This window comes from Macaca nemestrina, chromosome 15 (assembly GCF_043159975.1).
Source record: "Macaca nemestrina isolate mMacNem1 chromosome 15, mMacNem.hap1, whole genome shotgun sequence".
NCBI classification, from domain to species: Eukaryota; Metazoa; Chordata; class Mammalia; order Primates; family Cercopithecidae; genus Macaca; species Macaca nemestrina.
The window spans coordinates 49,873,417-49,886,315 of NC_092139.1; the positions used below are offsets into that span (position 1 = coordinate 49,873,417).

At 42.9% G+C, this 12,899-nt stretch overlaps 1 pseudogene; it reads right to left on the bottom strand.

Annotated features, from left to right (window-relative positions):
• Nucleotides 1-7,117: 7,117 nt before the first annotated feature.
• On the bottom strand, nt 7,118-8,771 carry LOC139358513 (eukaryotic initiation factor 4A-I pseudogene; annotated as a pseudogene).
• Nucleotides 8,772-12,899: the final 4,128 nt, after the last annotated feature.

A 12,899-nucleotide genomic window follows, 5' to 3' on the forward strand; every position in this document is an offset into this window, starting at 1 on the left:
ACAGAGTGAATTTTCCTTTGCTTTGAAAATACAGTTTGCCTCTGTCTGTATTTGTGTTTCTACAAGCAGCAAAGCCTTCACTTGTTTTCAATCACCATTTTATATTCAAGCTTTCTCATTCTAAATTCCTCTTTGGAAAAGTAATGTCTCCCCCAACAGATACCAGCCTTTACAGAAAAAAAAAAAAAAATCAAAAAAATATCTTTTTTTGTATCTTGTGTTCTGTACGTGATATGTTTTCAAGAGCATCACTAAGCCAAGGTCCAATTCTTGCAATTTATCTTGAATATTGCCTTTTGGCTACAGTTTTGAATCATATTTTGCCTGCAAAACTATTAGGCAGCTTTCTCTAAAATCCAAATATATGCAAGTAGTATTTTTAACACATTTAAACAGTGTATAATATGGAAATCATTTTCATGTTAATCTCTCTGTCGCATTAAGACAAAAATTATAGATGGCCTCTTTCCCCCTCTGAGAAGTCTTGTTACTGAATTTTCCAGAGGGACACTTCCTGAGCCTTTCTGTGCATAGGAACTAAGTGGGGATCTCACTGGAACATAGAGTCTGATTCAGTAGATATAGGGTAGAGTAAAGATTCTGCATTTCTAACAAACTCCCAGGAGAGACCTATGCTACTGGTTCAAGGACCACATTTGGAGAAGCAAAGAGACTAAAGCAGTGGTTCTCAGCCTTGGCTTCACAGGTGACTCTTCCAAGGAGCTGTAAAAGCACAGTTGCCCAGGTCCTACCCCAAAGATTCCAATATCTGGTCTAGAGGGTGGCCTGGCTATTAGAAGTATGTAAAAGCACTCTCAGGGGACTGGACACAGTGGCTCATGCCTGTAATGCCAGCACTTTGGGGCCAAGGAGGGAGGATTGCCTGAGTCCAGGGGTTTGAACCCAGATTGGGCAACCTGGTGAGACCCTATCTCTACAAAAAAAAATATTTAAAATTAGCCAGGTGCGGTGGTGTGCACCTGTAGTTCCAGCTACTCAGGAGGCTGTGGCAGGAGGATCACTTGAGCCCAGGAGTTCAAGGCTGCAGTGAGCTACGATTGCATCTCTGGGCAACAGAGCAGGCTCCTATCTCTTTAAAAAAAAAACAAAAAAACCCCCAAAAAAACAGCACCCAGGTTATCCAAAAGTGCAGCTCAGGGGACAAATCAATGGTCTAAGGCAGGGTCCAACTGACAGACGTTTCACATCCTTGACTGTGAGCTTCTGCAAGGCAGGGTTTGTAGTTCTGACATCTCTTCCTCCTGGAAGGCTTTATATAGAGACTATTAAGGAATCACAGCACTGTTAGCAATGTTATCCATGTGCTTAAAATTAAACACGACCCCCATGAGGTAAATTATCAGGATTTCTTTACCACTTACATTGGGATCAGCATATTTGAGTCAGTGGCTCCCGCTGACACAATCTGAGTCAGTGACTCCCTCTGACACAATCTGAGTGGTCCAATATGAGAGTTTTTATAGCCTTGTATCATTGATCTCCTTTAAGGGTCACACACAAAAACTAAGAGGAAGATATAATGTGTATTCTCTAGGTAGAAGGCTAACGCCAAGATAGAGTAAATATTTAGGTGATTAAGGGCTCATCTAGGGCTGTATTTCCCAGAGGAAAGCAGTATTCTATTTCCGTTTTACAGAACAGCATAAGCACACTAAAAGTTTTGGCAAAGTCTTAAGGTAAGAACTTACATTCCTGAGGATTTTATGGGCAGCATGTGGTTGTCAAAGAGTCCCAAGCTACAACCCAGGTGATATCAAAGATGGGTAGTCAAGATTATGTCTCTCCCTGACTTAATGACCCACCAAGGTGCCCTCACATCTGCGGAGATCCACCCATAACCACAGGTACTATGTGACTATCAAGGTTCCAAAATATGTTGAAAGGAAGACACATACAATAAAAGAAATGCATTGTGAAAAATGATTGGAGAAAGAGATGCTAAAGTCAGAGCACTCCTTGGGCTAATTTTAAAAACCCTCCAGGTTTCTATTTCCTTGGTTTGAAACTGGAAATAGTGATACTCCTTCACTAATTCACTTTTAGAAACCTATAGGTCTATAGATATAACTCATCATGTTACTATCTACTGGCAACTGGAGCTTAGATTCTGGTAAATTTTTAGTTGATAGTTGAACTTCTCTATAAAACATCATCCATTTCCTCCATTTATTTTTCTCTCCTCTCTGTGACCTCTAGGGAAGGCTTCAAACTTGAGAAGTTCAAGTTCAAAGCACCAGCAGGTTCAGTGTCTGGTGCAAGTTGCTTCCCCACAGATGGCTTCATCTAGGTATCCTCACGTGGCAGCAGGAATAGAAGGGGGAAAGAGGTCCACTGTGACCTCACTTGGTGGAAAAGAACAAGTCCACTCCCTCAAGCCCTTTGATAAGGGCCATGATTCCATCCAAGAGGGCTCCATCTTCATTACCTAATCACCTCCTAAAGGCCTCACCTCTTAATACTATCACTTGGTGATTAGGTTTCAAAATATGAATTCTGGGGAACATGTTCAGACTATAGCAACAACAAAGGAGAACTCTAAGGGCCAGATTCTTCTGGGTAAGAAGGACTCCAGGGCTTACTTTCATAGCACATTTCCTACTGCACACATCCTATTCTGACACATTGATATGTTTTTAGTAAAACATACCATTGCAACAGGATTGCTTCAATGAAGAGTTCAAAGCCAGGGCTCATTGCAAAGGCCAAGTTTAAACCAGTTATAACTAGCATGCAAATACAGATGGGGATCACAATGTCGGGGTGACTGCAGCTTGCATTTAGACCTCAGCAAATCTATTTTTCATATTTCTGAGACTTCCAAGGGGGATTCTGATATGTGTTCAATTGCCCCAAAGGGCACTTCTGCTGCCCTGCCAGATCTCACTCTCCTCTAACATCAAGCCACTAAGTACTGTAGATTTGCAATGTTGCTGATAGGCACCAGGTTAAGTGTATATTAGAGAGATCCCTAAGCAGGGTTGCTTGGGCCCCAGGGTGATCCAGTACTTCAGTCTCTTTATAGAGAGCCCTGGCATTCATGGGGTCTGTCTGATACAAACCAAATTAGAGTCCCAGCTCCCACATATATTCACAATGTCTAGTTCCCTCCCACATCATCTAAGACTCCTGAAGCCCTTTTACATAATGAGTTTTCTTCCAGGAGACGCCAAACAAATAGATGTCAGTTGGACTCTCCCACCAGCCCACCAGCCATGCCCAAGCCTTCTGGACACAAGCAGTGGGCACAACTGAGACTGAGGCAAAGATCAGTAAAAGCAGAAAGGTGTTCTACCATAGACCCAAGGAGATACATAGAGATAATGCCATTTTTTACTTAAGTCCCCTTTTTCAAAACCAACAAACATAATGTTTCCACAACAATAGGAATCTACCATGTGGTGGTGTTATAGATGTTGTTGGGATCAGAATCAACTTGCCAAATGGGAAAGCCCAAATCAAGTTATTATTCAAGTAAACAAACTGAAAATGAAGGCATTCCCAGATGCTTTTGACAGGGGCAAATGGACTACTAAATCAACCATTTCATAAATAAATTAGCAAAACGCATTATATAACACTCACATTAATGACACATACCAGATTGCCAAGATTCTTCATCAAATCTTTTCAATCTGGGTCCTTACATTGTGAAAGGGTCGCTTCTGACAGAGAGCTCATAACACTAAGCAAGTCTCTCCATTGATGTTTCTGCCATCACCAAATGTTTTCCTTCTGATCTGTCTCCAGGCCTGACATTTTTGCAAATTAAACTGGATTACATTATCCACGATGGCTTAAATTCAATTATCCAAATAACTAACCAGCCAGCTCCATGACTAAATTATCCACCTGCTGCCTTGAACTTTTTGGGATTGATAATGTCGTGGTTTCATTTCTATTTTGAAAAGTAAAAGTGGATCTGAATTTCTCTTGGAAAAGAACCTAAGAATGGTCTTTCCTTTTTATGCATTTATTTAATTATTTTGTAGAGATGAGTCTTGCTATGTTGCCCAGGCTGGTCTCAAACTCCTGGCCTCAAGTAATCCTCCTGCCTTGGCTCCCAAAGTGCTGTGATTATAGGTATGAGCCATTGTGCCCAGCCATCTTTCCTCTTAAACATTACTTTACAGATACATGATCACATCCTTACTGTAAAAGAGTCAAACAATGTAGGGGTGATTAGAAGCCAGGACTGAGTGTCCCTCTTCTTTTCCCTCCTCCTCCACTCCTCCCAGGATCATTCTTCCAGTCTGCTTTTCTGGCAGTTTATTTAGGTTTCCAGTTTAACACAATCTCAAACAATGTCAGAATAGACATCTTTACCTTTGTGCACATTCTGAGGTCATAAGAAAGTCATCTTCTTATTAATAAAAATACTGTCATATCACCCAAAAGACTTTGTCGGTTTATAGTCCCTCTAACAATGTATAGAAGTGCCTTTTCCCTTCACACTTATCAACACTTCATTCCATGCTTCGTTTTATACATCTTTTACTTTTGCCACAAAAAACTCACTATTTGTACTTCGATTTTTAAGGATGTAACAAAAAAAAATCCAAGATGAAAAAGTGCCAAAATATGTTGGTAAAAAATTTTAACTAATAAATAAAAACACAATTTTCCAGCAACTGCTGAATGACAGAAATATATTTCTCTCATGCAAGACATGAGAGAAACATATTTTCAAGGCCCTATTTGAACAAAAGAATAAAAAAGTAGAGAGAGATTTTTTAGAGTTGAGAGCAACTCTGAAGAGTGTTTAAAGATGAGAGAATTGAACCATTTGGGCCTAGACATTTTGATTATCATGTAAGTTTTTATTGCTACCATAACTGATAACCACAGATTCGGTGGCTTAGAGAAGCATAGACTGATTATCTTACAGTTCGGTAGGTCAGAAGTCCCGCAGGGGTCTCACCAGGCTGAAAATAGGATGTCAGCAGGCTGTATTTCTTTCTGGAGTCTCTCGAGGAGCACTGGTTTCCTGCTCATTGGGGTTGTTGGCAGAATTTAGTTTCTTGTGGTTGTAGGACTGAGGTCCCCATTTGCTTGTTAACTGTAAGCTGAGGGCCATCCCCACCTTCTAGAGACTACTGCATCCCTTGGCTCAGGCCCCCTTCCCACATCTTCAAACCAGCAATATGGGTTGGGTTCTTCCCACATCACATTTCTCCAATTAACTCTTTCCCTTTTCCTCTTTTAAGAGTGATTGTGATTACATTGGGCCCACCTGGGTAATCCATGCTAGTCTTTCTATTTTAAGGTCAGCTTCTTAGCAACCTTAATTCCCTTTTGCCACGAAACATAACATATCCAAATGTTCTAGGGATTGGGATAACTTTGGGGTGATAGATTGATCATCACTCTTTAAGGTGATGGAATGTTCATGGAAGCCCCAAGGAATGACATACCTTGTGTTTTATTGACTTTTGCCCCCAATGATTGAATTTTTAAAAAGGAAAATATTAATAAAAAAGAAAATTAATTGTGACCCTCCTTAAAACTCTTGAGGTATTTTTGGAAGCCCCCCACCCTGATTCAGTCAGCTACCACATGGAGGTTGTGGAGGTTGCCATCTCTTTCCTTTTCTCTTTCTCTAGGCCCCCTTCCCTAACTGCAAGGCACTGGACATCATTGTGACTTCACCGTGGTCTTCCAATGTGCCCCAGTCATGCCCAGCTTTCTCTTGAGAGAAAGTAGGGGACACAGCCCCTGCCTAAACCTATGGCACACTTTGCTGCCTGGGTACCCTAGCAGCCCTGCCGCCACTGCTGGGTCTCCCCAGGTCTCATGCTTCTTGTGGGTCTTGGGAGGAGCTGGGTGAAATATAGGGGTCCCTTCACCCCCTCTCCTCACTCCTTTGGGAGAGGGGGGTGGGATCCTCAGTGAAACTGACACTGGGCAGGACACAGCTCATCAGACATGTCCAGAGAGGTCTGATTCTTATAAGTACGTACACACATACTGCACACATATGTATATGTGTGTAAATGTGTGTCTCTGTATATGTGTACACATATGTGCACACACATGTATGATAGGCAGATACACACACAGTGAAACAAATAATCTGCTTTTCTCCCAAGGAGTTCAAATACTATATTTATTATATTATTTATTCTAAACTGGTCTCTGTAGAAGCCCATATAAAACAACAAATAGTCTCATTTGTCAGACTGCAACATTTAGACCTAAGAATAAAGGTATTTTTCTCAAGTTCATCAGGATAGCTATAGCCATCAACCCTGGTACATAGTAGTCCCAGCCACAAATAGATCATCATCATGCACTAACCTATACCACAGCATTAAAGGAGTTATTAAGACATTATTTTCAGCAGATAGAATGAAAAGGGATCCTTGGGAAGTTTTGGTTTCTTTTAAAGCAGCTCCAGAAACGTTTCTTGTCTAGCAGGGGCTTCAGGAAAGCCCCAGCACTTAGAGCCGGACCAGCAAGCTTATATGCAAATACCGGCCGTTAGAAACTGGGTCCAGCCAAACATGGCGGTTCCTGCATCTTCTTCTTGCCCCAACGTGTGCCTGGCAACATGGCGGTGCCCACATATTCCCACGTGTATAGAACAAAATGGCGCCCTGCTTTTGCATATTAAAAGACTAGGATGGGAGGGCCAGTTTTCTCACTGGCTACATGAATGACATACCTGATCACACCAATCCCCTGAACCCTATGCAAGTCAGACACCGCCTCCTTCAGCCTCCTCATATAACCTGCTGTTTTCTGCCACACTCAAGGTTTCTTCTCTGGGCTTGGAGCCTCTCTCCCTCTGTCTCTGTACAGGGGAGCTTCTTCTTTCTTTTTTGCCTGTTAAACTCTGTGCTCCTTAAACTACTCCACATGTGTCTGTGTCGTTTTATCTAAATCTGCATGAGACCAAGGACCCTGGTGTTCCTCTGGTCATCGGAGTCGTATCAACAGCAAGATTTAGACACAGGCTGAGATGCCTCCATTCCTTTTTTTTTTTTTTTTTTTTTTTTTTGGCAGTTTCCAAGTCATTTTATTCAGAATTTTGTGTTTGTTTCCTGAATCAATAAATACTATACAAAACAATGTAAAAATGGCTACCATTTTCTTTTTCTCTCCCCTGCTTCCCCCCACCTGGGGACAACCCCCTGGGCAACCTCAGTCAGGGGTTTTAGGGGTTCTCCCTCCAGATTTGGTCCAGCAAATGAGGCTGAATGACGTAGTCCCCTGAATCACTTTCAAAGGAGCTCAGCTGAGGTGAGGAGAGCCTCTGGGATCTGGAGGTTACTAGGTTAGGGAAATGGATTAGTGTTTTTTTTGGGAGAAGAGCCGGCGCCTGGGGCAAGAGCCTACCCCAAAGAAAAGGGTGTCTAAAATGTTCACGGTTCCTTCTTTTTTTGCCTCAAAAAGTGACATTTATTCAAAGAAAAATAATGACAAGATGTCCATCCCTTGGCTCCCTTCCCTCCCCCCTCCTGCTGCTCCTCAGCCCCCCGAGATTGAGCCCTGGCTGGGGCTGGGTGGCAGGACAACCCCTCAGATGAGGTCGGCAACATTGAGGGGCATTTCCTCAATGGAGGTGTTATAGAAGGTCTCGATGTCTCGAAGAGTCCTCTTGTCTTCTTCTGTCACCATGTTAATAGCCACACCTTTACGGCCAAACCGTCCACCTCGACCGATTCTGTGGATATAGTTTTCCCTGTTGGTGGGAAGGTCATAGTTGATGACTAAAGAAACCTGCTGCACATCAATGCCTCTGGCCAGCAGGTCAGTGGTAATCAAAACTCTGCTAGAGCCAGAATGAAATTCCCTCATGATCACGTCTCGTTCCTTTTGGTCCATATCTCCATGCATGGCAGAGACAGTGAAATCTCGAGCATGCATCTTCTCGGTGAGCCAGTCCACCTTCCTCCGGGTGTTGATGAAGATGACTGCCTGGGTGATGGTCAGCGTTTCATACAAGTCACATAGTGTGTCCAGCTTCCACTCCTCTCGTTCCACGTTGATGTAGAATTGGCGGATACCCTCCAGGGTCAACTCTTCCTTCTTGACAAGAATCCGAATGGGGTCCCTCATGAACTTCTTGGTCACCTCAAGCACATCAGAAGGCATTGTAGCTGACAGCAAAACTACCTGGGTGTTGCTGTTGAGCTTTTGGAATATGTCATAGATCTGGTCCTTGAATCCACGGCTTAACATTTCGTCAGCTTCGTCCAGTACAAACATCTTGATGTATTTGGGAGACAGGTATCTCCGGTTAAGCATATCAAACACTCGGCCAGGGGTCCCCACGATTATGTGGGGGGCTTCCATCTGCAGTTTCTGCACCTCAGCACGCACGTTGGTGCCCCCAATACAGGCATGACAGGAGGCACCCATGTAGTCTCCTAGTGCCATGACCACCTTCTGTATCTGCTGAGCCAATTCTCGAGTGGGTGCCAGGATCAAGGCCTGGGTGGCTTTTAGATCTAATTCGATCTGCTGCAGAATTGATATGGCAAATGTGGCCGTTTTCCCAGTCCCAGATTGGGCTTGAGCGATCACATCGTAACCCTTGATACAAGGTAGAATGGCTCGCTGCTGGATGGCAGACGGCTTCTCAAAACCATAGGCGTAGATGCCATGGAGAAGAGACTCTGAGAGGTTCATGTCATCAAAGCTGTCAACAATCTCATTCCAGTTACTCTCGATGACGCCTTCGGGCTCCATCCCATCGGGGCCATTGTCTCTGGATCGGGAATCCTGGCTCGCAGACATGATCCTTAGAAACTAGCGATGCCTCCATTCCTAATTGCCTTTCAAACGTGGAACCAGGAAAAAGTTGTGGAAATGACAAAGCACCTATGGGTGTGCCTAACTTTCGGTTTCCTAACAAACATTATCATCTCAAAAATGGCATAGGTTTCCATGTGGCAGAAATGCTGGGACATTCAGTCTGGGGATGATCCTCCAGATTTGGGCATCTTGGCCAGAAGCCTACTTTGACCCCTGTCCTACTGTGTGAACTGTGATAGAAACCTAACTAAAATGCTATATTTACACCCAAAACTTTTATTTGACTCACTAAAGAAAAGGAGTTGACTAGATTGACTCAGAATCCTCCAAAATTGAAGGACCATGTAAAATCACTGATGGTGCTTTCATGTTTACCTAATTCAATGCCTTATTTCACAGAAACAGAAAGTAAAACTCAACAAGAGGTAATGACTTGCTCAAGATTATGCCCCTCGTTCTTATCAAAACTGGATCGCCAAACTCCCAGTGACTCCATTCTCCTCTGTGCCGTGCTGCGTCTCTGTCACTCATGGATCCCTAATATTCAAAGAAAGAAATTAGCAGCCTTCTGATTAAAGATGACACACACACTATGTTCATTTGCTTGACCATAGTAAGCATTTACTATGTATATGTATGTCAAACCATCAACCTGTAAATCCTAAATATATAGAATTTTTATGGGAAAAAAGATGGTACATGGAGTGTACTCTTTTAGATCCCTTTCCTCCCCAAACTGAAACAGAAAGGAAATAAGATGATTCAACAGAAACAAAATGTAGGAATCTTGAAAGCAGATGAGTTGATGTTAATTAAATCTACAAATCTGAATCCTTAGCCAAGAGAACCTGAAATATATCACAGAACTCCCCAAAGTTTCAAGAATTGTTTGCATCAAGTACCTTTGGAATGGGAGTTATTGGTGGAATGTAGAAAAGGAGAACTGGCTGAAAGTCTACTTACGAGGCCATTAGAACCCAGGTCTATATGTGATACAGCAAAGCCAGTGGCCCTCCCTCACTGCAAGTGAAGAATGGTAGTAGGTAAGTGAGAATTAGGGTTTGTGTATGTTGAGTAACAGTCTTGATGGCAGAACCAAGGGTTGATGAGTCTGACAAGGTCAAGTGTCGAGTAGCCATAAATAATCATATTAAAACTGTTTTCTTCCATATTTTTCAGGTGTCAACTCCCAAAGTAAACATAAGACTCACAAACAGTGAAAACCAGAGCTGCCCCTGCTGTAGGTGCACACCAGGTAGGACACTAATGGAATCTTAGCTCATCCCTCTTCTCATGGTGACTTTGAGTTAATCAAAGGAGGTTACCTTGGTAAACCTGACTCAGCCAGAGAGAGCTTTGTAAGAAGATGAAACACCAAAGAGACATTCTCCTGCTGGACTAAGAGAAAGTAGAGAGCCCTGTTGTGAATGATATGTGGGGGCCATGTGGCAAGGATCTGCAGGAGGCCTCTAGGTACTGAGAGTGGTCCCCAGTTGATATCTTGTATAGAGTCATACAAGATATAGTCAGTCATAGAACCATAAGGAAATGAATTCTGTCAACAACAGTCAGCTTGGAAGAGAACCCTGAGCCTGAGACAAGAATCATGGCCCTGGCCAACACCTGGACTTCAGCCCAATAAAACTTGAAGCAGAGAAATCAGCCAGCACATACCCAGATTCTTGAACCGTGGAAACTGAGAAAATGAATTTATGTTGTTTGAAGTCACTAAGTTTGTGTTAATTTGTTAAATTGCAATGGACACCATTACCTCTGGGCAGTATCAGTGGAAACTAATGGCCAAATATATATATATATGGCTGAAGTAGGCCACAGGCCAAGTACACTGCTACTTTAGCAGGAGTGAATTTTTCATCTTATGTTCTCCACATTTATCCTCCCCCATCTTTGTTTTGTTTAGTTTTTTGTTTTTAATAGATATCTAATATTTTACAAACCTATGGGGCACGTGTGGGAGTTTTTAATATGCATAGAGTGTGCCTGAATCGAGTCAGGGTGTTAAGGTATTCATCACCTTGAGCATTGATCATTTCTATGTGTTGGTACTATTTATTTATTTATTTATTTACTTATTTATTTTGAGACAAAGTCTCCGGCTGGAGTACAGTGGTGCAATTACGGCTCACAGCAGCCTCGACCTCCCAGGCTTAAGTGATCCTTTCACCTCAGCTTCTCAAGTAGCTGGGACTACAGGCACTCACCACCACACCCAGCTATTTTTTGTGTTTTTTTTGTAGAGATGGGGTTTTGCCATGTTGCCCAGGCTGGTCTCAAACTCCTGGGCTCAAGCAATCCTCCTGCCTCAGCCTCCCAAACTGCTGGGATTACAGGCATGAGCCACCTCGCCCAGCAGGTAATATTTGAAGTCCTCTCTTTTAACTTCTTTGATATATACAACATAGTGTTGCGAACCTCACTTCTAATTGGAGAGCAGACTATATTTCCCATTTTCCTGACTCAACTTGGAAACAGGCTTTGAAACTTACTCATCTCACTCAGGGTGGGGAAGGTCCAGACCAGACTCTCTTCCCATGGGCTCCTCGGAGGGAGTGGACTGGGTCAAAAGTGACCAGACTAAAGGCAGAATGTTCTGTACAACATGATCCTAAATGGAAGTGGCTAGAAATATGACTCAGAACAAATATCCAAGAGAGGAAAATCAAAAGCTGAGAACAAAACCTAGAGCCCCAGTTACAGACAGGGCCAAAGCCGGGAAGCAAAAACAGAGACCGAAAGCAAAGAAAGCCTTGTGCCGTTTCTAGGAAGAGCCGTGGCACAGTGGACACCTTGGAGGTCAGCAGGTGAGTGGTGTGGGCATGCCAGGCTCCTATAAAAGTGTAGGGCTGCACAATTACTGTGGCCCTTCACTAAGCTCTAGCATACAGGTTTGGAATGTCTCCAAGGCAAGCCCTCAGTGGCTCCATTGGAAAACTTTTTACAGGTCTGCCTTGGAATGTGTGTGTGGGGAAGGGAGCCAAGAACCCACACACCATGGCTGGGTAAGTGATGTGTAGAAAACTTCCCCCCAGAAGCCACCCAGCTTAAGGTGGGCCTTGCTAGGAACACCCTGCTGGAGGTCTTTGGGGATTCCCAAAGGAGGTTTCAAATGGAATCCTTGTAAAGACAATTCATGATCTTAGAAGTGTCTCATGTGGTTTCCTTGTGATGGTCTTGTTCAATTTTCATAGAATTCCTATGTGTATATTCATTATATTCATTTTTGCAGAGTCGATTCATCCCTTAACAAGAACAGAAAAATACAAGACCCAGAACATTTTGGCACAGACTCACCCTTTAACAGCCCCTCGTAAAATCCAGGTGTTGGAAGGAACTTTAGTCAGCATCGTCCCAATCTCCTACACTGGTGGGGAAACTTGGGTTCAAAGAGAATAATATGGCTATGGATGAATCTAACAACTTCTTCAAATGTTCAAACACTACTATAAGACAAAATGATGAAGAAGATGAAATTGGAGACCCAATTCTATGCTCACGAGTGGTGTGATCTCAGGCAAGTTACTTTATGTCCTAAACTCGAATTTCCTCATCTGCAAAAATGAATATAATAAGTATACACATAGGAATTCTGTGGAAATTGAACAAGGCCATCATGCGAAAACACACAGCATCATGCATGACATATAACTTTTCTATACATTTGCTTGTGGTCAGTTGTTCTTGCCTCTCTTCTCTTTGGACCCATTCCATCTTGGAAGAAGTCAAAAGCATTGATTTTCAGAATCTGTAGTTCTAAATCTTGAGTCTTAGAACAAACTGTTCACCCTCTCCAGGCCCAGAATAAAATAGAGCTGGTGTTCCCAGCATCTCACGACAGCCTCTTAACCTTGTAGGAACACTCATAGAGTGGTCTGCAGAGTAGACGCAGGAAATATCAAAGCTCCAAGTCCCAGTCCTGATCACAGTGAAAGACAAGCTGTCTTGAAAGGATCAGCTTGCTCCATTGTAGGATGCTTGAAGCATGTTAAACAGGAACTAACGGCAACAATGGAACCATGACTCAAGGCAGTGAAACTGCAGCCATTAAATTTTCACGATTTCAGAGCTCAGGACACACGAGTTCATCACTATGGCACTTTTTA